Here is a 23,085-nt window from a genome sequence, read left to right as displayed (position 1 = left end):
TTTGCAAATCCTACACTGGCTCCCAATTTCCCAGCGTATCCTGCTTAAACTACTAATGCTGACCTACAAAGCCATCCATAACCTTTCTCCTCCATATATTTCCGAACTAGTCTCTCAATATCTTCCCTCGCATAATCTCCGGTCCTTCCAAGACCTCCTTCTCTCCTCCACGCTTATTTGCTCCTCACCTATTCGCCTCCAAGACTTCTCCCGAGTATCCCTTATCCTCTGAAATTCTGTGCCCCAACATGTCCGGTTATCCACCACATTTGGATCCTTTGAAAGAAGCCTGAAAACCCACCTCTTCAAAGAAGCTTACAGCCTGTAATGACCACACGGCCACCTCAACACCATCGGAGCTACTGCAACCCTCAACCTACTGTCTCCTTCCCCATAATTCTGCAGAATGTAATAGTCCATGAGCCAAGAACCAAATTTGACGATATCGGTACCAAGCGGAGTGACTAATTCTCTTTGGTATTTTTAGGTAGATGCATGTCTGTAGTTTATTTTTTGATATGATAGCCCTTACATATACGTAGCTTATTAACCCCTTCAGCCCTAGGCCTATTTGTACCCAAGTGCCTAAGCCAATCTGACCTGTGCCACTTCATGGGCTAATAACTTTGGAACGCTTTCACCTATCCAAGCCATTCTGAGATTGTTTTCTCGTGACATATTGTACTTCACGTCAGTGCTAAATGGGAGTCAATATATTTTACCTTTCTATATAAAAAAATGCTAAATATTCGGAAATTTTGGAAAAATCGGCAATTTTTTAACTTTGAAATTCTCTGCTTTTTACAAAAATACTGATACCCCCCATAATAGTTATTAATTTACACTCCCCACATGTTTACTTCATATTGGCATCATTTTGAAAATGAAACCTTATTGTTTTACGACGTAATAGGGCTTATAGTTTTATGCGCAATTTTTCACATTTACAGCAAAACCCACTTTTCAAAGGACCAAGTCACTTCTGAAGTCACTTTAAGGGGCTTACATAACAGAAACCACCCATAAATTACCCCATTTTGCAAACTACACCCCTCAAGCTGTTCAAAACTCATTTTTAAAAACTGTTAACCCTTTAGGTGTTCCACAGGAATTTTAGCATGAGCCAAGAACCAAATATGACGATATCGGTACCACCCGGAGTGACTAGATGTAGTATTTGTAACAAAATTTAATCCAAGTTATGTAAATACACACTGAACATGTCATGTGCATATATATATATATATATATATATATATATATATATATATATATATATATATATATATGTTACTCCATAATATCTTCAACATCGGACTCTGAATCTGACTGTTGTTCTACTGGCTCGTCTTCAGTACCCTTGTTCTGGCATGTCTGTAATCTGCACATGTCTGTGCACTTCAGGCCATTGCTGAGGCAAGTACACTGAGGAAGTTCACATGACCGCACACACTTGCAGGACAGTAGCTGTATAATAGCTTCTGGTGCTGGTGCCCCTTGCATCCACTTGACAACAAGCTTTCCGTCGTTATCTATCATCCAACCGCAGTCTGTTGGGTTTGCAACCCATGGCTGGCTCTGCAGACTTCTCCTCCAGATCGCAGCCTGGTAGTTTGCACGCAGTGCATGCATGAAAAGGCAGTCCTGGCAAGGAGGGAGTTGACTTGACTCTACCACTCCACGTCTGGCACAGAACAGCTGATAACGGAGCCTGTTTACCTCAGTTGTTTGGGTAGTTGGCAGGTACATGTGGCAGGTGATTTCCTGTAACTTCTCAAAAAGTTCGGTAGACACTTCCCATGAACGACCAACTTCCTGAAAGGCATCCTGGTATGTCTTGTTCATCTTCAACTGCTTGAGTGTCGTCATCTTCCCACGGCCAGCGAATGCACTGACGGTGTCACAGCCTGTAAATGCATGCATACCAATCAATGAATCACATACGCTGCCTCCCAATGTTCGGCTCAGAGTGGTGATATCCAGGAATCTTGTCCGGTTCTGTGTACCGCATTTCTGGAACAGGTGGGATGGGATTTTGTGGCACATGCCCAGACACAGGACCATGACATCAGTATCCTCCGAAGTGATGATGACCGACTTGTAACCAGATTCTGCTGCATGAAGAGCATGGAGAAGGAGGCGTGTGTCTGCTTCTTCTTGATTTGACTTAAGGTCAGCAGCCTCTTCCCACTGTTCTTTGGTGATCTTAAAGCAGAGCTGCTCACATGTGACATACAGCTCCTTCTCCTCAAGCTTCTCCCTGTGGTGTTTCGCCTTCCATTCTTCTACCAGAAACTTTATGAGACTTGCCTTGTTGGAGGAACTACTTAGAAGCTTTTTCCACTGCTGGATGTTGTGCCCATGTTGAATGTTCTTGAAATGGATCCCTGTGCCTTCATATCTGTTGACTCTTTCTGTATCTTTGATGGATGTCTCCTTGTAGACGTCAAAGACAATATCAATGCGCTTGCTCTTAGCACCCTCATGGATAGCGCGACTCATTGCTGTGCCTGCTAGCTGGCCAAATGTTGCATTGTTTCCCTTCAGTTTCTGAACCAGGCTCATCCCATCAATGATGGTTGCAGAGGGCTCGGGGATCACTTCTGCAGGACGAGCATTCCTCTCCAACTCCCTTGCGAGGGCAGCCTTGTTGGTCTTGCGGATAGACCCATCACCATTGGCAAGTGCCCATGGCAATGGACCCAGGGGATGAGTCAAGACATCACTCATTTGTAGCTTTCTGTTCTCAGCTACAAGTATCATCTGGCCAAATAGGTTTCTGTCAGCCTTCAAAATTACCTCCTTGCCAAGACCTTGTCTGCGTGTCTTCATTTGGATGTTAGAGAACGTTTTAAGTTTGTTCTTCGTCATCTTGTCATGAAACAATGTAGTTGGCTTATCGGTACCCAAACGCTCATCCTTGAATGTTTGATATGCATCCTCTCCTATACTGTATGCCCCTTGAAGGTCTTTGGCTACATCTGGTGGTGCTACAGTCGCTGTTGACAAACTGATAAGTTCACCATTATGCTCTTTGTTGAAGGGGTTCACCCAACCTGTCTCCAGCAGTTGAACGAAAGATTGGACATCGGCTTCATCTCTTCTAATCCTAGACACCTGTAGGTCTGAATGGCTGAAGTCAGTATATTGTTGGCCTACCAGGGCCCTCAGCTGCCTCAAGTACATACTGCGGTACTCTGATGTCAGGTAGAACCTGGAAACAGCTCCAACTTTGAGGCTGAAGCCTTTTGTGCCCCCTGGTGTCTGGGTGTCTTTGTTGATTGTCTCTTCAATGGTCTGGTCCACAGGAATTCGTCCAAAAGGATTCTTGCTACCGATCTGGACCGAAAAGCCACCTTGCATGAAGTATTCATGGACCTCTGGGTGTTCTATGGGCAGCCGAGACATTGTGGCATAGTAATAGGTTAGGTATCGGGCATAGTTGACCTTGTCATAGGCAAAACACCATGGTATCATCTGTCGGATTGCTCCTAGGTGAAGCATCCAGTTGCCTTCTCTTGAAGCTCGAACCAGGGCCAGCATGGTCTCGACCATGTCCAAGTATGACATCCAGAATGCTGAGAGTTGTTCATTTCTGAGGGTCTCAAGATAAACTTGAAAGAGCTTCAGGGTAAGTGTGCAAGATTCATTATCCAAGAGCTTTTCGAAGGATCCCTGCGACACACTGATGCGAAAGTTTGTGATGTTCTTCAGTGTTTCATCCAGATGGTGAAGGTCCCTTGCATGGTTTTCTTCTAGCCATGGAAGGAAGTTTTTCCATGCAAGCCTCATAAGTGCTTCATAGACCAGCTTGTGTAGTCTCACTGCTCTGTTGTACCTCCGGCCGTCCATCACTCCAGACACTGATCCTTCAGCGATTACACCGGATTCAACACACAGATCTCTAAGGCCTGCATCCTGAAATCTGTTCCCTATGATAGAGAGGAGATTACAGATTGTGTGGAAGACACCCATTCTAATTATAATGTTCTTGAACTTCTCCTGTTTCCAGATAACCTCGGCAGCTTTGGCATAGAGTGCTTGATCAAACACACACACAATTCTGTTAAGCTTCAGGGTCTGCATGATGGCATGTGTTTGCTCCAAGACTTCATTCACAGTGGACATGGCTGTTGCAGGAGCATTGATAGTGGGCAGGTAGCTTACAGTGTCCTGGGCCACTACAATGTCGCTGCGGATTTTTATGTTGAACCCAGTCCAACTGCTGGTGGTCTGATCCTCATGGTCTGACATTCTAGCCAGAAGCCAGATATGGTTTTTGGTTTTTGAATCCTGGACCTCCTTGGTAGTGTTAACATTCGAAGTCTCAATCCTGGGTGGCTCTCCCCGCTGCCCAACATTGTATATCGGTAGCATTAATTCTGTCAGAGTTATGCTTCTTTTATGCTATGTGACATAGCCCCCTAGATTTCTTCCAGTAAAATTTGCACTCCAAAAGTCATTTGGCGCTCCTTCCCTTCCGAGGCCTGCCGTTCCCCAATACTGCAGTGTACGACAACATATCGGGTGTTGTTGTGTTCGGGAGAGATTGGTGAACAAATAGTGGGGTGCATTTTTTGCTGGTACACCTCTTAAAAATAAAAAAATGAGCCTAAAATGACACCTTCATGTAAAAAATGCACTTTTTCCATTTTCTCAACCAAGTGTTTCCAACTACTGTGAAACACTGGTTGGGTCAAAGTGGTCACTATACCCCCTAAAAGATTCCTTGGGGGTGTAGTTTCCAAAATAGGGTCACTTTTTGGGGTTTCCACTGTGGGGGTACCTCAGGCAGCCTTCAAATGTGACATGGCCCCCTAGATTTCTTCCAGTGAATCCGCCACCCAAAAACCACATAGCGCTCCTTCCGTGTTGAGCTGTGCTGTGTGCCCATACTTTAGTTTACGAGTACATGTGGGGTGTTTCTATAAACTGCAGAATTAGGGTAACCAAGTTTGGGTTTGCCGTTAACCCTTGCTAGGTTGCAGGTAAAATTGGATTACAATGTAATATCTGGAAAAAAAATGAAATTTTGAAATTTCGCCTTCATTCTGCTAAAATTCCTGTGGAACACCTAAAGGGTTAACAGTTTTTAAAAATGAGTTTTGAACAGCTTGAGGGGTGTAGTTTGCAAAATGGGGTAATTTATGGGTGGTTTCTGTTATGTAAGCCCCTTAAAGTGACTTCAGAAGTGACTTGGTCCTTTGAAAAGTGGGTTTTGCTGTAAATGTGAAAAATTGCGCATAAAACTATAAGCCCTATTACGTCGTAAAACAATAAGGTTTCATTTTCAAAATGATGCCAATATGAAGTAAACATGTGGGGAGTGTAAATTAATAACTATTATGGGGGGTATCAGTATTTTTGTAAAAAGCAGAGAATTTCAAAGTTAAAAAATTGCCGATTTTTCCAAAATTTCCGAATATTTAGCATTTTTTTATATAGAAAGGTAAAATATATTGACTCCCATTTAGCACTGACGTGAAGTACAATATGTCACGAGAAAACAATCTCAGAATGGCTTGGATAGGTGAAAGCGTTCCAAAGTTATTAGCCCATGAAGTGGCACAGGTCAGATTGGCTTAGGCACTTGGGTACAAATAGGCCTAGGGCTGAAGGGGTTAATAAGCTACGTATATGTAAGGGCTATCATATCAAAAAATAAACTACAGACATGCATCTACCTAAAAATACCAAAGAAAATTAGTCACTCCGGGTGGTACCGATATCTGGCCCGGCTCATGGACTATAAGCCCGCAAGGGCACGATCCTCTTCCCTCTGTACCAGTCTGTCACTGTTAGTTTTGTTTACTGTAAGTGATATTTGTATTTTGATATAACCCCTTCTCATGTACAGCACCATGGAATTAATGGTGCTATATAAATAAATAATAATAATAAGTTTCATTCTATTCAATCTGGATCCTTCAAATTTACACTTTAAAAAAGGCTCACTGATACCTCAGAAAAAATACTCAATACACAAATGTATAGGAATCAAAAAAATCTAGTGTGCGCACATATAATCCCTTAAAACTTTACTTTTATTTATATTAGATATAAAACCCAGACCCAATATAAAAAAGGAGAAAGCGATACCAAAATATGAGTCACAAAATACAATAACCTAATATGGTCCTAGATATGCCTACTGCTCGCACCTGCCTTGCTGTGGGGGTTGTCACCCTAAGAAACAATTTTTTGGCGCCCCCACTCAACGCAGGCTATCTCTCTCTCCCCTGCAATATCCCTCTCAATGCAGGTGGGAAAACAATATAGTTTAGGAGCAGTGGTGAAACATAGACAAATAAATAAATCAGCCATCATATGGACCTATATAGGCCGCTGGATGACGTCATCATTTAGCGCAGCTGTTTCAGAGAGGAAGCTCAAGCTGCCAGTATGTGCTGTGGCTGTGGGGAACTTGCAGAGAGGTGAGTAGATGCTGTGTGTGTGTGTCTGCCTGACTGCCTGCCTGTGTGCGGCTGTGTGTGTATGTGATGCGGTGCTTTGTGTGTGTGTGTGTGAGAGACAGTGATGCGGTGCTGTATGTGTGATAGTGGTGTGTTTATGTGTGTGTGTATTGGAGATTGGCAATGTTGGGGGTCGTGGAGGCAATAATAATAATAATAATAATCTTTATTTGTACAGTGCCAACATATTCCGCAGCGCTTTACAGTTTAACAGTTTCAAACACAAGTCATAAGTAACAACATTAACAATACAATAATTAAAGCTAAATAAGACAACCCAACTTGTGAGAGCTTGCAATCTACAATGAGGTGGGGGAGATACAAAGTACAGGTGTGTATTTACAATTATGTATTTACAATGGAGGCAATGATGATGGTGGTGGTGGGGGAGGCGATGATGGTGGTGAAGGCAATGATGATGGTGGTGGAGGCAATGATGATGGTGGTGGAGGCAATGATGATGGTGGGGGAGGCAATCATGATGGTGGTGGAGCCAATGATGATGATGGTGGGCGAGGCAATGATGATGATGGTGGTGGGCGAGGCAATGAGGATGATGGTGGTGGGGGAGGCAATGATGATAGTGGTGGTGGGGGAGGCAATGATGATGCTGGTGGGGAGGCAATGATGATGATGTGGTGGGGGGGCAATGATGATGGGGGTGGGGAGGCAATGATGATGATGGTGATGGGGAGGCAATGATGGTGGTGGTGGAGGCAATCATGGTGGTGGTGGTGGGGAGGCGATGATGGTGGTGAAGGCAATGATGATGGTTGTGGAGGCAATGATGATGGTGGTGGAGGCAATGATGATGGTGGGGGAGGCAATCATGATGGTGGTGGAGCCAATGATGATGATGGTGGGCGAGGCAATGATGATGATGGTGGTGGGCGAGGCAATGAGGATGATGGTGGTGGGGAAGGCAATGATGATAGTGGTGGTGGGGGAGGCAATGATGATGATGGTGGGGAGGCAATGATGTGGTGGGGGAGGCAATGATGATGGTGGTGGGGAGGCAATGATGATGGTGGTGGGGGAGTCAAGGATGGTGTGGTGGAGGCGGTGATGGTGGTGGGGAGGTGATGATGATGATGGTGGTGGGGAGGCAATGATGATGATGGTGATGGGGAGGCAATGATGGTGGTGGTGGAGGCAATCATGGTGGTGGTGTGGAGGCGATGATGGTGGTGGAGGCAATGGTGGTGGGGGAAGCAATGATGATGGTGGGGAAGGCAATGATGATGGTGGTGGAGGCGATGATCGTGATGGTGGTGGGGGAGGCAATGATGATGGTGTTGGGGGAGGCAATGATGATGATGGTGGTGGGGAAGCAATGATGATGGTGGTGAGGGAGGCAATGATGGTGGTGGAGGCAATGATGATGGTGGTGGAGGCAATGATGATGGTGGGGGGAGGCAATGATGATGATGGTGGTGGGGAGGCAATGAGATGGTGGTGGTGGAGGCAATGATGGTGGTGGAGGCAATGATGATGATGGGGGAGGCAATGATGGGGTGGTGGGGAGAAGGCAATGATGGCTGTAGTGGAAATGACAATGATGATGGTGGTGGGGGGAGGCAATGATGGAGGTGTTGGAATGGGCAATGATGGGGTGGTGGGGAGAAAGCAATGATGGTTGTGGTGTCAAGGACAAAGATTGTGGTGGGGGAGGAGGCAATGATGAAGGTGGTGAGTGAAAAGGCAATGATGGAGGTGGTGATGAGTACAACGATGGGGTGGAGGGGGTTGCATTATGCCCTATTAGGGGGCTACATTATAATTCTGTGGGGGGCTGCATTCTCTCAGGGGGCTACATCATACTATATGAGGGGAGCTGCATTATGCCCTGTGAGGGGGCTACAGTATATTCTATGGGGAACTGTCTTATGAGGGGGTTGCATTATACTCTGAGGGGGCTACATTATATTCTCTGGAGGGGCTACATTATATTCCGTGGAGGGGCTGCATTATACTATATGAGGGGGACTGCATTATGCCATATGAGGGTGCTACATTATATTCTATGGGGGGGGCTGCATTATATTTTGTGGGGTGCTGTATTATACCCTATGAGGGGGGCTGCATTATATTCCATGAGGGAGGCTACATTATATTCTATGAGGGGGGCTACTTTATATTCTATGAGGGGACTATCCCAACCCCTGCTACATAATTAAGATGTGTACTACCTTATATTACACCCTGATATTAGCGTGTTTTACCACCCAATTGATGGTCTTGAATTTATTTCTATGTAGCTACATAGTGGGCCCCAAGAATTATTTTCTCTGGTGGTCCCAAGGTACTCCAGTCCAATGCTGCTCAGGGGACCCCATTGCTCTCTCCTCTGGTATGCTAGACCATATCAGAGGGAAGAGAAATGAATGAGAAATCTGACTTTTTTTGCGATCGCTGTTATTCGGTGAATAACGGCGATCACAAGACAGGGGGCGGTAAAAACCGACCCGAATCATGTTCTCTGGGGTCTCACCTACCCCTGGTAGCTGAAACCCCAGAGATTTTCCAACGCTGGGGGGCACTATACCCTTATTTCTCAGCACCGTTAAAAAGCGGCGCTGAGGAATAAGTACCTTTAACTGCTGCCGTTAAAAGACGTATCGGTGGTCATTAAGGGGTTAAAATTCCGTCACCTGCACAATACCAAGGAAATCCTGAAAACTTGATCTTTTGGTGGTTCTAGAGAACTGGAAAACTTTACATTACAGGCAACAGACTTTTTCAATTATAACCATATTTTACTATTTCATAATTTGACAAAACTAACAAGCAAATCAATGTGACAATTGTAGCATCTGCTTAATATAACTGCGTCCTTGAGGTTTATTAGCATATTTTAATAATTTTCCAAGCATTGCTTTCAACTTTGACATTCATCAGAAATGTATAATATAATAACCTTTTTCTGATTTTACAAGCAGCATGCAACTTTCTCCTTCCAGATATGTCCCAGCAGATCCACCCTGCAAGCATTCTAATTATAAAATATGTGCTCTGTGCAGTGGGAACACAAAAGCACCTGCTGGTTCCAAAATTAGTCCAAGAAGTTATTTTTGTCCTCAATAGATTACCAAGAAAATTGTGACTGCACCTCTGCAAGTTCCTTTCATCACAAGTTGTTTCATGGTACATCCACCATAGGAGGTTGTTGTTAAGCAATATAATTGCTACGGTACTTTCCAAGCCCTAATTAGGATTCTAACACATTTCACTCATCCGATACCTAGAGTAACGAGGATGATATGTAATCTCTTTTTATGTACTTTCTGATTAAAGGAAAACACAGTAGAAGACATTATTTTCTGGGTGTACATGCTGAGTGGGAATAAATTGATAAGGAAAACTTAAAGAAAAAGGAAGGCACCTGAAATATCTGTACATTTAGCCAGTGGCGTAACTACAAAGTTATGGGCCCCGGTGCGAACTTCCAAATGGGGCCCCCAACCCCACCCCACCCCACCCCGGGTCCCCCCGCCTCAACCCCCCCCCCCACCTTCCCCTAGATACGCCTTGGACTGTCGCAGGAATCTCCTGCACTGCAACATGGTGTTGGGTGCCAGCACAGCCCGCACAGTGGTATATCCAGCACAGTGGTATATACAGCACAGCCCGCACAGTGGTATATCCAGCAGAGCCCTCACAGTGGTATATCAAGCACAGCCCGCACAGTGGTATATCCAGCACAGCCAGCACAGTGGTATATCCAGCACAGTGGTATATCCAGCACAGCCAGCACAGTGGTATATCCAGCACAGTCCGCACAGTGGTATATCCAGCACAGCCCGCACAGTGGTATATCCAGCACAGCCCGCACAGTGGTATATCCAGCACAGCCCGCACAGTGGTATATCCAGCACAGCCCGCACAGTGGTATATCCAGCACAGCCCGCACAGTGGTATATCCAGCACAGCCCGCACAGTGGTATATCCAGCACAGGGATATATACAGCAGAGCCCGCACAGGGATATATACAGCAGAGCCCACACAGGGGTATATAGAGCACAGCCTGCACAGGGGTATATAGAGCACAGCCCGCACAGGGATATATACAGCACAGCCCGCACAGGGATATATACAGCAGAGCCCGCACAGGGATATATACAACAGAGCCCGCACAGGGATATATACAGCAGAGCCCGCACAGGGATATATACAGCAAAGCCCGCACAGGGGTATATAGAGCACAGCCCGCACAGGGGTATATAGAGCACAGCCCGCACAGGGGTATATAGAGCACAGCCCGCACAGGGGTATATACAGCACAGCCCGCACAGGGATATATACAGCACAGCCCGCACAGGGATATATACAGCAGAGCCCGCACAGGGATATATACAGCAGAGCCCGCACAGGGATATATACAGCAGAGCCCGCACAGGGATATATACAGCAGAGCCCGCACAGGGGTATATAGAGCACAGACCGCACAGGGGTATATAGAGCACAGCCCGCACAGGGGTATATAGAGCACAGCCCGCACAGGGATATATACAGCAGAGCCCGCACAGGGATATATACAGCAGAGCCCGCACAGGGATATATACAGCAGAGCCCGCACAGGGATATATACAGCAGAGCCCGCACAGGGATATATACAGCACAGCCCGCACAGGGATATATACAGCACAGCCCGCACAGGGATATATACAGCAGAGCCCGCACAGGGATATATACAGCAGAGCCCGCACAGGGGTATATAGAGCACAGCCCGCACAGGGGTATATAGAGCACAGCCCGCACAGGGATATATACAGCACAGCCCGCACAGGGGTATATACAGCAGAGCCCGCACAGGGATATATACAGCAGAGCCCGCACAGGTGTATATACAACAGAGCCCGCACAGGGATACATACAGCAGAGCCCGCACAGGGATATATACAGCAGAGCCCGCACAGGGATATATACAGCAGAGCCCGCACAGGGGTATATACAGCAGAGCCCGCACAGGGATATATACAGCAGAGCCCGCACAGGGATATATACAGCAGAGCCTGCACAGGGATATATACAGCAGAGCCCGCACAGGGATATATACAGCACAGCCCGCACAGGGATATATACAGCACAGCCCGCACAGGGATATATACAGCAGAGCCCGCACATCTCATCTCCCCCCCGATAATGGCCCCACAGTCCAGTTAAAAAGAAAAAAAAAAAAAAAACTCTCCTCACCTTTCCTTTTGCCCGCGCTGCTCCCGGCGGCTGCAGTCTGCCCAGGACACTGCAGGTGCGCGATGATATGACGTCATCGTGCACCCGCAGTGTACTGTCAGAGGCAGAGCGGGGAATGATGGGAGAGGGGGCGTCAGCAGACGCTCTCTCCTCCATCATTGCATTGAACTATACCGGTGTCATAGACGCCGGTATAGTTAAATGCGGCGGCGGCGGCACTGGGGGGGCGGGGGGGAACAGTGCAGCGGCCCACTACTGGCACCGGCTCTTCTGGCATTTGCCAGAAGTGCCCGATGGCCAGTCCGGCCCTGCACTGACCTGCCAACCCGGGGCCCCTGACCTGCGGGGCCCGGTCGCAATGGCGACCGCTGCGACCGCGGTAGTTACGCCCCTGCATTTAGCTATAACTGAGTGATGTCACTCTGCAGACGGATACATGGGATGCAAATTGACACCATAGATAACAATAGTCAGACAGGAACCACTATAATTTACACTAAATATTGTAACAGGAACTAGTGGCAGACACTTAAAGCTTGGGACCCCTGTGCCAGAAGTGTGCATGGGCCCCTTTACATTTATGACAGCACATCTACAGATTGTATACTTTATATACTCAGAACGGTATGTAAAATATATATACAGTAAATACATATTTATTGCATAGTGTCCTCTCTTATTATGTATAGCTCCATCTCTTATTACGTAGCATCCTCTTTAGTCATGTATGGTGCTTTTCTTTATTGTATAGTGTCCTCTCTTGTTATGAATAGCACCATACCATTATTAATTAGTATCATCTCTTATTATGTATAGCTCTGTTTCTTATACAGCATATTTTCTTGATATTTTTGTTATTTACATCATCATCTCTTTGTTTCATAGCATTCCCTCTTATCTAATATATAAAGCTGAATGTGTGTATGTGTGTATGTCTGGGATTGGCATCTGAACCGTCGTAGCTACAGGCACAAAATTTTGCACAGTCACACGTCTGGACCCCGAGAGCGTCAAAGCTATGTTGTGAGGTGAAATTTTAACCCCGCGCTTTCCAATTCACCAAACAATTTTGCCCCTATCTACATAATGGGGAAAAAGTGAAAGGAAAAGTGTTGGAGGCGTCGCAGCTACAGGCACAAAATTTTGCACAGTCACACGTCTGGACCCCGAGAGCGTCAAAGCTATGTTGTGAGGTGAAATTTTAACCCCACGCTTTCCAATTCACCAAACATTTTTGCCCCTATCTACATAATGGGGAAAAAATGAAAGGAAAAGTGTTGGAGGCAAATTAACAGCTGCCAGATGTGAACAAGGGGGACTTAAAGAATGAGAGCGATGGCGCCAAAGAGTATATACTGTACAGTTGCTAAGGTGGGGCCCCGACATGGGATAATCACCACACCACCACGGGGATATGAACACACACACAAAATGCACCACACACTACCACGTGCTCGAACACATATACCACCCTCAGCGCACATTTCACCACACATACACCAACCTCGCCACATAAAAGTCGAAACACAAAAGTCGCCGCTCAAAACTCGCCACGCGCAAAACTCTCCACATGCAAAACTCGCCACACGTGCAAAACTCACCTCATGGAAAACTCGCCACACGCAAAACTTGCACACGTGGAAAAATTGCCACATGCACAAAAGTTGCAACACATGCAAAAGTTGCCTCACACAAAACTTGCACATACTCAAAAGGCACCACACATAAAAATCGCCACGCGCAAAACTCGCCATGCGCAAAACTTGCTGCACACAACTTGCTACACTAACCTGTCACATGCAACTCGACACACAAAAAGTTGCTACACGCATGTCGCCACACAAAACTCATCTCACAAAAGTCGCTACATGCATGTCGCCACACGCAACTCAACACACACAACTTGACAAACGAAACTCGCCCTAAAACACACACAAGTCTGGTACTATACTTCAAAAATAAAAATCTGATTAATAAGCAGACAAACTACAAGAGCAACAAATGTACCATATAGGAATCCGGCAGCTGTCAGTCACATGACCAGACTATTATGTGCATGTGTGAGCTAATATATACTGCCAGGGGGTGGGCTTACTGTTGGCTGGGGATTTATCAGGCTGCCAATTTAGCTTACAAATACTGAGGTAAAAATACTGACCAAATAACGTGTGAACGAGGTCTAATACAGGAGGAGATGACATACAGATATATACTATATACAGGAGGAGATGACACACAGGTATATACTATTTACAGGGGAGATGACACACAGGTATATACTATATACAGGAGGAGATGACACACAGATATATACTATATACAGGAGAGATGACACACAGGTATATACTATATAGAGGAGGAGATGACATACAGGTACATACTACATACAGGAGGAGATGACATACAGGTATATACTATATACAGGAGGAGATGACACACAGGTATATACTATATACAGGAGCAGATTACCTACAGGTATATAGTATATACAGGAGGAGATGACATACAGGTATATGCTATGTATAGGAGGAGATGACATACAGGTATATACTATATACAGGAGGAGATGACACACAGATATATACTATATATAGGTGAGATGACACACATGTATATACTATATACAGGAGGAGATTACATACAGGTATATACTATATATAGGAGGAGATGACATACAGGTATATACTATATACAGGGGAGATGACACACAGCAGGTATATACTATATACAGGGGAGATGACATACAGGTATATACTATATACAGGAGATGACATACAGGTGTATACTATATATAAGGGAGATGACAAACATGTATATACTGAGGTGAAAATGAGAGGTGTGAGGTGAAAATGAAAAGGTGTGAGTGCAAAATGAGAGGAGTGAGGGAAAATAGTGGAGTGATCGGAAAATGACAGATGTGAGGTTGAAATGACAAGTGTTAGGGGGGAATGAGAGGAGTGAGGGGGAAAATAAGAGGAGTGAGGGGGAAAATGAGAGGTGTGAGGGAGAAAATGAGAGATGTGAGGGGGAAAATGAAAGATGTGATGGGGAAAATGAGAGGCGTGATGGAAAAATAAGAGAAGTGAGGTGCTATAACTAACCACAGATATTTACTATGCCCAGGCAACGCCGGGCTCTTCAGCTAGTTAGATATAAAGTAAAATGACTGCTGATAGAATACAGGAAAGCATCTTTTCTTATGAAGGATGCTGAAGGACTGGTCTTCTGGTCAGATGCTGCTCCATCAGCAGCTATTATATATCTAACAAATGAGGCTCTGTAATAAAGAGAGGGTTCGCTAACAAGAGATAACAAGAAAATACACTGGGTAACAAGAGAGGACACTGTAATAATGGATGTTGCAATACATAGCTAGAAAGGATGCTACGTAATAATGGATAGAGCTTTACATAACAAAGAGGATGCTATGTAATAAGGTATGGTGCAATGCATCATAAGAGAGGAAACTATTTAAAGTAGTAAAGTACACTATATACTAAGGGATGGCGAGATATGTAACAAGAAAGTACACTGTATACTAAAGGACGGTGCTATACATAATATAGCGAGTGCATTTGTCATTTGACAAGTTTTGGTGAGTTTGCTCTTCATGTTGTGTTTTTTACATAATATGGCTATATTCACACATCCATGTGATTTTTTTCTTATACAGCATAAAGTCTTCTTTCAGTATGCCATATTCTAATCCTTGAAATCTCTTTAGATCTCATTCTCAGATCTGTGATTTTCACGGATGTGTGGATGGTTTTATGTAACACTATGGATCTGTGTGATTCATTGATTTTGATTAAATGTATTTTTAAATATAATTTTAATTAAATACTTTTAAAATGATTGAGCATTCCAAAAACAAAACAAATATAGAATATAAGGACATGTTCACACGCTCTGGATTTGGTCAGAATTTTACCTCAGTATTTGTAAGCTAAAACCAGGAGTGGGTGATAAATGCAGAAGTGGTGACTTATTTCTATTATACTTTTCCTCTGTTTGTTCCACTCCTGGTTTTGGCTTACAAAAACTGAGGCAAATAACTGACCAAATACTGATAGTGTGACCGCAGCCTCAGTATAAATCCCTTCCAGGGCAATGTAATATAGGGTAAATAAACCTATCTTCAATGGACTCAGTGATATGATGCTACTTATCATTTAATCCCACACCTTAAGAGTAAAACAAGGTGTATAGCTTAGCTTTCAGTGACCGTATAGTTGATACATTTAATACATTGATTGTAGTTTACTCCCACTAATGTAGATATCTATCTTCCATCAGGGTAATGTGGAGTGTACAGGACTATTTTAAGTATCATGGAACCAGTGCAATCATTAGTACTATGCTAATATATATATATATATATATATATATATATATATATATACTGTATATATCGTATTTTTGGGACTATAAGATGCAACGGATCATAATAGGCACCTAGGTTTTAGAGGTGGAAAAAAATTGAAGCAAAAAATGTGACGCGCTGTTATGGGGGGGCTGCTGCTGACACTGTTATAGGGGTAATGTCACCCAATTCTGCACTAATATCCCCCATCCTATTATATATATGGCTCCCCATTCCAGGTATACATGGCCCCAATCCCCATCCTGGTATCCATGGCCATATCCCCATCCTGGTATCCAAGGCCACCATCCCCATGGCATGATCCCCATCCTGATATCCATGGCCATCATCCCCATCCCGGGATTTATGGCCCCGAACCCCATCCTGGTATACATGGATACCATCCCCATCCTGGTAAACATGGCCAAAATGATTCTACTCACCTTTCTTCATTTCCCTCGCAGCACTGCATCCTGTGCTAATGCCAGCAGCTGATTTCAGCGTGTAAGCAGCGCATGAGGTTACTGCCATGAACCCTCACATGCTAAGATAAGCTGACAGAAAACGCACTGCTTTCCACACCTGGGACTATGGGTGTGTGGACCAGTGAATATTCATCTTCTTCAATAGCAGGCACAGTGTTAGCAGCGGCCGCCGGCTTCCTGCAGAGGCTCACGGATCACGTGTACCCACTATTAAAAAGAATATTCATTCACTCCCAGGGGCGCGGAGAGCAGTGAATATTAATTCCTTTTAATTGCGGGCACATGTGATTGCCCAGTCGCTGCAGGAAGCCAGCTAACCGTGCGCCTGCTATTAAACAGAATGAATATTCACTGCTCCCCACTCCTATAGTCCCTCCCATCTCTCAGTGACAGCTCCAGTGCATAGAGGTGGGAAGGACTATGGGTGTGAGGATCAGTGAATTAATTAATCGGGTTACTAAGCGCAGGGCCGGGCTTAGTAACCCGATGTTTACCCTGGTTACCATTGTAAATGTAAAAAAAACCAAACAGTACATACTTACATTGCCGTGTCTGTCCCCCGGCCTCAGCTTCCCTGCACTGTCTCAGCGCCGGCCCTAAAGCAGAGCGGTGACGTCACCGCTGTGCTTTACGGCCGGCCGGCGCTCACAGTCAGTGCGGGAAGCTGACGGCGAGGGGACAGACACCGGAATGTAAGTATGTACTGTTTGGTTTTTTTTACATTTACAATGGTAACCAGGGTAAACATCGGGTTACTAAGCGCGGCCCTGCGCTTAGTAACCCGATGTTTACCCTGGTTACCAGTGAAGACATCGCTGAATCCGTGTCACACACACCGATTCAGCGATGTCTGTGGGAGATCCAGCGACGAAATAAAGTTCTGGACTTCTAGCTCAGACCAACGATTTCACAGCAGGATCCAGATCGCTGCTGCGTGTCAAACACAACGATATCACTAGCCAGGACGCTGCAACGTTACGGATCGCTAGCAATATCGTTGTTAAGTCGCTCAGTGTGAAGGTACCTTAAGATGTATAAACAATGTTATAACTAAACCCTAACTGTAGGATATGTTATTGCATAAGCCCTGAGGATAATAATAGATAGGTTATATTAATACATAGGTCCTAAAGTGCAACATGTGTTATTGCACAAGCCCTAAGCATGATTTAATCTTGAATAGGAAACAACCTTAACACGTATTAACTACCTGTCTAGTCTATCTAAAAAGCTCATTTTCTATTTGCTGCCTTGATTCATCATGGGCTAAGCAGTACTAGATGCATATTCATTATTAATAGAACATGACAGATCAATGCTATTGTGTGCTATGTTGTGCGCCCAGGTGACGCCCCCTTTTATTTAAAATAAATAAACATCTGGAGGTGGAGTCTCATACAGATCAGTGTCCAGCCCATAGCCTGGAATAGCTCATTAACATACAAGAAAAACATGGATTTCTCTGGAATAAGACATCACATCACAGATATCAAGGTATCATTTTATCCAGCTTCCTATGACATACGTGCTCATATAGACAGCTTAGGAGGGACAATCCTACTGTCAGATTCCCTTTAAATCCTGCTGTGAAATTAGGACTAAACAATTGTCTTATCTACAATACAAAAGCTCAATGAACTTACCTGCTAAGCAATAATCTCGTATGATCCCCACCTTCCACACCTGCATTAACTTTTTCTATCCCAATAGCTCTCAGGTTGTCAGTATTGGCTGTGTGAACTTACAAATCCAAAGATAAAAATAAAAAAATCAAATACCCTGCATTTAATAAACAGTAACAGTGCATGAAAATAATTTAGGGTGTTTAGTTAAGATAATTTTGCTAAAAAAAAAAATGAAAAAGCCATCACACTGTGTCACGGTGACCCTATTCAGGACTGTCCTAACCTCTAATATTAACCCCTTCCCGACCTTTGACGCCACGTAGGCGTCATGAAAACCCGTGCCAATCCGACCCATGACGCCTATGTGGCGTCATGGAAAGATCGCATCCCTGCAGATCGGGTGAAAGGGTTAACTCCATTTTCACCCGATCTGCAGAGACAGGGGGAGTGGTACTTCAGCCCAGGGGGGGTGGCTTCACCCCCCCGTGGCTACGATCGCTCTGATTGGCTGTTGAAAGTGAAACAGCCAATCAGAGCGATTTGTAATATTTCACCTATGAAAATGGTGAAATATTACAATCCAGCCATGGCCGATGCTGCAATAGCATCTGCCATGGCTGGAGACCCCGATCTGCCCCCCCCACCCCACCGATCGCCCCCCCAGTCGTCCTTTCTGCCCCGATCTCCTGTCCGCTCCCTTCCTCCCTCCTGTCCGCTCCCCCGGTCCTCTTGTCCGCTCCCCCGGTCCTCCGATCCCCCCCCCGTGTTCCGATCCCACCCCCCCATACTTACCTAGCTTCGATGTCCCTCCCGGTGTCCGGCCGTCTTCTCCATGGGCGCCGCCATCTTGGAAAATGGCGGGCGCATGCGCAGTGCGCCCGCCGAATCTGCCAGCCGGCAGATTCATTACAAGTACATTTTGATCGCTGTGGTAGGTTCTATCGCAGCGATCAAAATAAAAAAATAATAAATAAACCCCCCCCCCCTTTATCACCCCCATAGGTAGGGACAATAATAAAATAAAGAAAATATATTTTTTTCTTTTTCCACTAGGGTTAGGGTTAGAACTAGAGTTAGAACTAGGAGTAGGGTTAGGGTTAGGGGTAGGGTTAGGGTTAGGGGTAGGGTTAGGGTTACGGGTAGGGTTATGGCATGTGCACCCATCGGCAGCGGATCCGCAGAGAATTGGCCGCGGATCTGCAGCGGATTGGCCGCGGATCCGCAGCGGATTGGCCGCGGATCCGCAGCGGATTGGCCGCGGATCCGCAGCGGATTGGCCGCGGATCCGCAGCGGATTGGCCGCGGATCCGCAGTGGATTGGCCGCTGCAAATTCGAAGCAGTTTTCAATCAGGTTTACAGTACCATGTACACCTATGGAAAACCAAATCCGCTGTGCCCATGGTGCGGAAAATTCCGTGCAGAAACGCTGCGTTGTATTTTCCGAAGCATGTCAATTCTTTGTGCGGATTCCGCAGCGTTTTACACCTGTTCCTCAATAGGAATCCGCAGGTGAAATCCGCACAAAAAACACTGGAAATCTGCTGTAAATCCGCAGGTAAAACACAGTGCCTTTTACCTGCAGATTTTTCAAAAATCGTGCGGAAAAATCTCACACGAATCCGCAACGTGGGCACATAGCCTTAGGGTTAGGGTTGGAATTAGAGTTAGGGTTGGAATTAGGGCTAGGGTTTGAAATAGGGTTAAGATTAGGCTTGTGGTTAGGGTTACGGATAGGGTTAGGGGTGTGTTGGGGTTACAGTTGTGGTTAGGGTTGGGATTAGGGTTACGGTTGGGATTAGGGTTAGGATTAGGGTTAGGGTTGGAATTAGGGTTACGGGTGTGTTGCGGTTAGGGTTGTGGTTAGGGGTGTGTTGGGGTTAGGGTTGTGATTAGGGTTATGGCTACAGTTGGGATTAGGATTAGGGGTGTGTTGGGGTTAGTGTTGAAGTTAGAATTGAGGGGTTTCCACTGTTTAGGCACATCAGGGGTCTCCAAACGCAACATGGCGCCACCATTGATTCCAGCCAATCTTGCGTTCAAAAAGTCAAATGGTGCTCCCGCCCTTCCAAGCCCCGACGTGCGCCCAAACAGTGGTTTACCCCCACATTTGGGGTACCAGCATACTCAGGACAAACTGGGCAACAACTGTTGGGGTCCAATTTCTCCTGTTACCCTTGCAAAAATAAAAAATTACTTGCTAAAACATAATTTTTGAGGAAAGAACAATTATTTTTTATTTTCACAGCTCTGCGTTATAAACTTCTGGGAAGCACTTGGGGGTTGAAAGTGCTCACCACACATCTAGATAAGTTCCTTCGGGGGTCTAGTTTCCAAAATGGGGTCACTTGTGGGGTGTTTCTACTGTTTAGGCACATCAGGGGCTCTGCAAATGCAATGTGACGCCCGCAGACCATTCCATCAAAGTCTGCATTTCAAATGTCACTACTTCCCTTCCGAGCCCTGACGTGTGCCCAAACAGTGGTTTACCCCCACATATGGGGTATCAGCGTACTCACAACAAACTGGGCAACAAATATTGGGGTCCAAATTCTCCTGTTACCCTTGTGAAAATAAAAAATTGCTTGCTAAAACATCTTTTTTGAGGAAAGAAAAATGATTTTTTATTTTCACGGCTCTGCATTGTAAACTTCTGTGAAGCACTTGGGGGTTGAACGTGCTCACCACACATCTAGATAAGTTCCTTAGGGGGTCTAGTTTCCAAAATGGGGTCACTTGTGGGGGGTTTCTACTGTTTAGGCATATCAGGGGCTCTGCAAACGTAACATGATGCCCGCAGACCATTCCATCAAAGTCTGCATTCCAAAACGTCACTACTTCCCTTCCGAGCCCCGGCATGTGCCCAAACAGTGGTTTACCCCCACATATGGGGTATCAGCGTACTCAGGAGAAACTGGACAACAACTTTTAGGGTCTAATTTCTCCTGTTACTCTTGTAAAAATAAAAAATTCTGGGCTAAAAAAATATTTTTGAGGAAAGGAAACACATTTTTTATTTTCACGGCTCTGCGTTATAAACTTCTGTGAAGCACTTGGGGGTTCAAAGTGCTCACTACACATCTAAATAAGTTCCCTTGGGGGTCTAGTTTTCAAAATGGAGTCACTTGTGGGGAGTTCCTACTGTTTAGGCACATCAGGGGCTCTGCAAACGCAACCTGACGCCCGCAGAGCATTCCATCAAAGTCTGCATTTCAAAACGTCACTACTTCCCTTCCGAACCCCGACGTGTGCCAAAACAGTGGTTTACCCTCACATATGGGGTATCAGCGTACTCAGGAGAAACTGGACAACAACTTTTGGGGTCCAATTTCTCCTGTTACCCTTGGGAAAATAAAAAATTGTGGGCTAAAAAATCATTTTTGAGAAAAGAAAAATTATTTTTTATTTTCATGGCTCTGCGTTACAAACTTCTGTGAAGCACCTGGGGGTTATAAGTGCTCACTATGCATCTAGATAAGTTCCTTGGGGGGTCTAGTTTCCAAAATGGGGTCACTTGTAGGGGAGCTCCAATGTTTAGGCACACAGGGGCTCTCCAAACGCGACATGGTGTCCGCTAACGATTGGAGCTAATTTTCCATTCAAAAAGTCAAATGGCACGCCTCCCCTTCCGAGCCTTGCCGTGCACCCAAACAGTGGTTTACCCCCACATATGGGGTATCATCGTACTCAGGACAAACTGGACAACAACATTTGGGGTCCAATTTCTCCTATTATCCTTGGGAAAATAAAAAATTCTGGGCTAAAAATCATTTTTGAGGAAAGAAAAATTATTTTTTTATTTTCACGGCTCTGCGTTATAAACTTCTGTGAAGCACCTGGGGGTTATAAGTGCTCACTATGCATCTACATAAGTTCCTTGGGGGGTCTAGTTTCCAAAATGGGGTCACTTGTAGGGGAGCTCCAATGTTTAGGCACACAGGGGCTCTCCAAACGCGACATGGTGTCCGCTAACGATTGGAGCTAATTTTCCATTCAAAAAGTCAAATGGCACGCCTCCCCTTCCGAGCCTTGCCGTGCACCCAAACAGTGGTTTACCCCCACATATGAGGTATCGGCATACTCAGGAGAAATTGCCCAACAAATTTTAGGATCCATTTTATCCTGTTGCCCATGTGAAAATGAAAGAATTGAGGCTAAAAGAAATTTTGTGTGAAAAAAAAGTACTTTTTCATTTTTGCGGATCAATTTGTGAAGCACCTGGGGGTTTAAAGTGCTCACTATGCCTCTAGATGAGTTCCTTGGGGGGTCTAGTTTCCAAAATGGGGTCACTTGTGGAGGAGCTCCAATGTTTAGGCACACAGGGGCTTTCCAAACGCGACATGGTGTCCGCTAACGATGGAGATAATTTTTCATTCAAAAAGTCAAATGGCGCTCCTTCCCTTCCGTGCCTTACCATGTGCCCAAACAGTGGTTTACCCCCACATGTGAGGTATTGGTGTACTCAGGAGAAATTTCCCAACAAAATTTAGGATCCACTTTATCCTGTTGCCCATGTGAAAATGAAAAAATTGAGGCTAAAATAATTTTTTTGTGAAAAAAAAGTACTTTTTCATTTTTACGGATCAATTTGTGAAGCACCTGGGGGCTTAAAGTGCTCACTATGCTTCTAGATAAGTTCCTTGGGGGGTCTAGTTTCCAAAATGGGGTCACTTGTGGGGGAGCTCCAATGTTTAGGCACACGGGGGCTCTCCAAATGCGACATGGTGTCCGCTAAAGATTGGAGCCAATTTTTCATTCAAAAAGTCAAATGGCGCTCGTTCCCTTCCGAGCCCTGCCGTGCGCCCAAACAGTGGTTTACCCCCACATATGAGGTATCAGCATACTCAGGACAAATTGGACAACAACGTCCGTGGTCCAGTTTCTCCTTTTACCCTTGGGAAAATAAAAAAATTGTTGCTAAAAGATCATTTTTGTGACTAAAAAGTT

Source organism: Ranitomeya variabilis, chromosome 1 (assembly GCF_051348905.1).
Source record: "Ranitomeya variabilis isolate aRanVar5 chromosome 1, aRanVar5.hap1, whole genome shotgun sequence".
Taxonomy (NCBI): Eukaryota; Metazoa; Chordata; class Amphibia; order Anura; family Dendrobatidae; genus Ranitomeya; species Ranitomeya variabilis.
Note: the sequence above shows the minus strand (reverse complement) of the source record.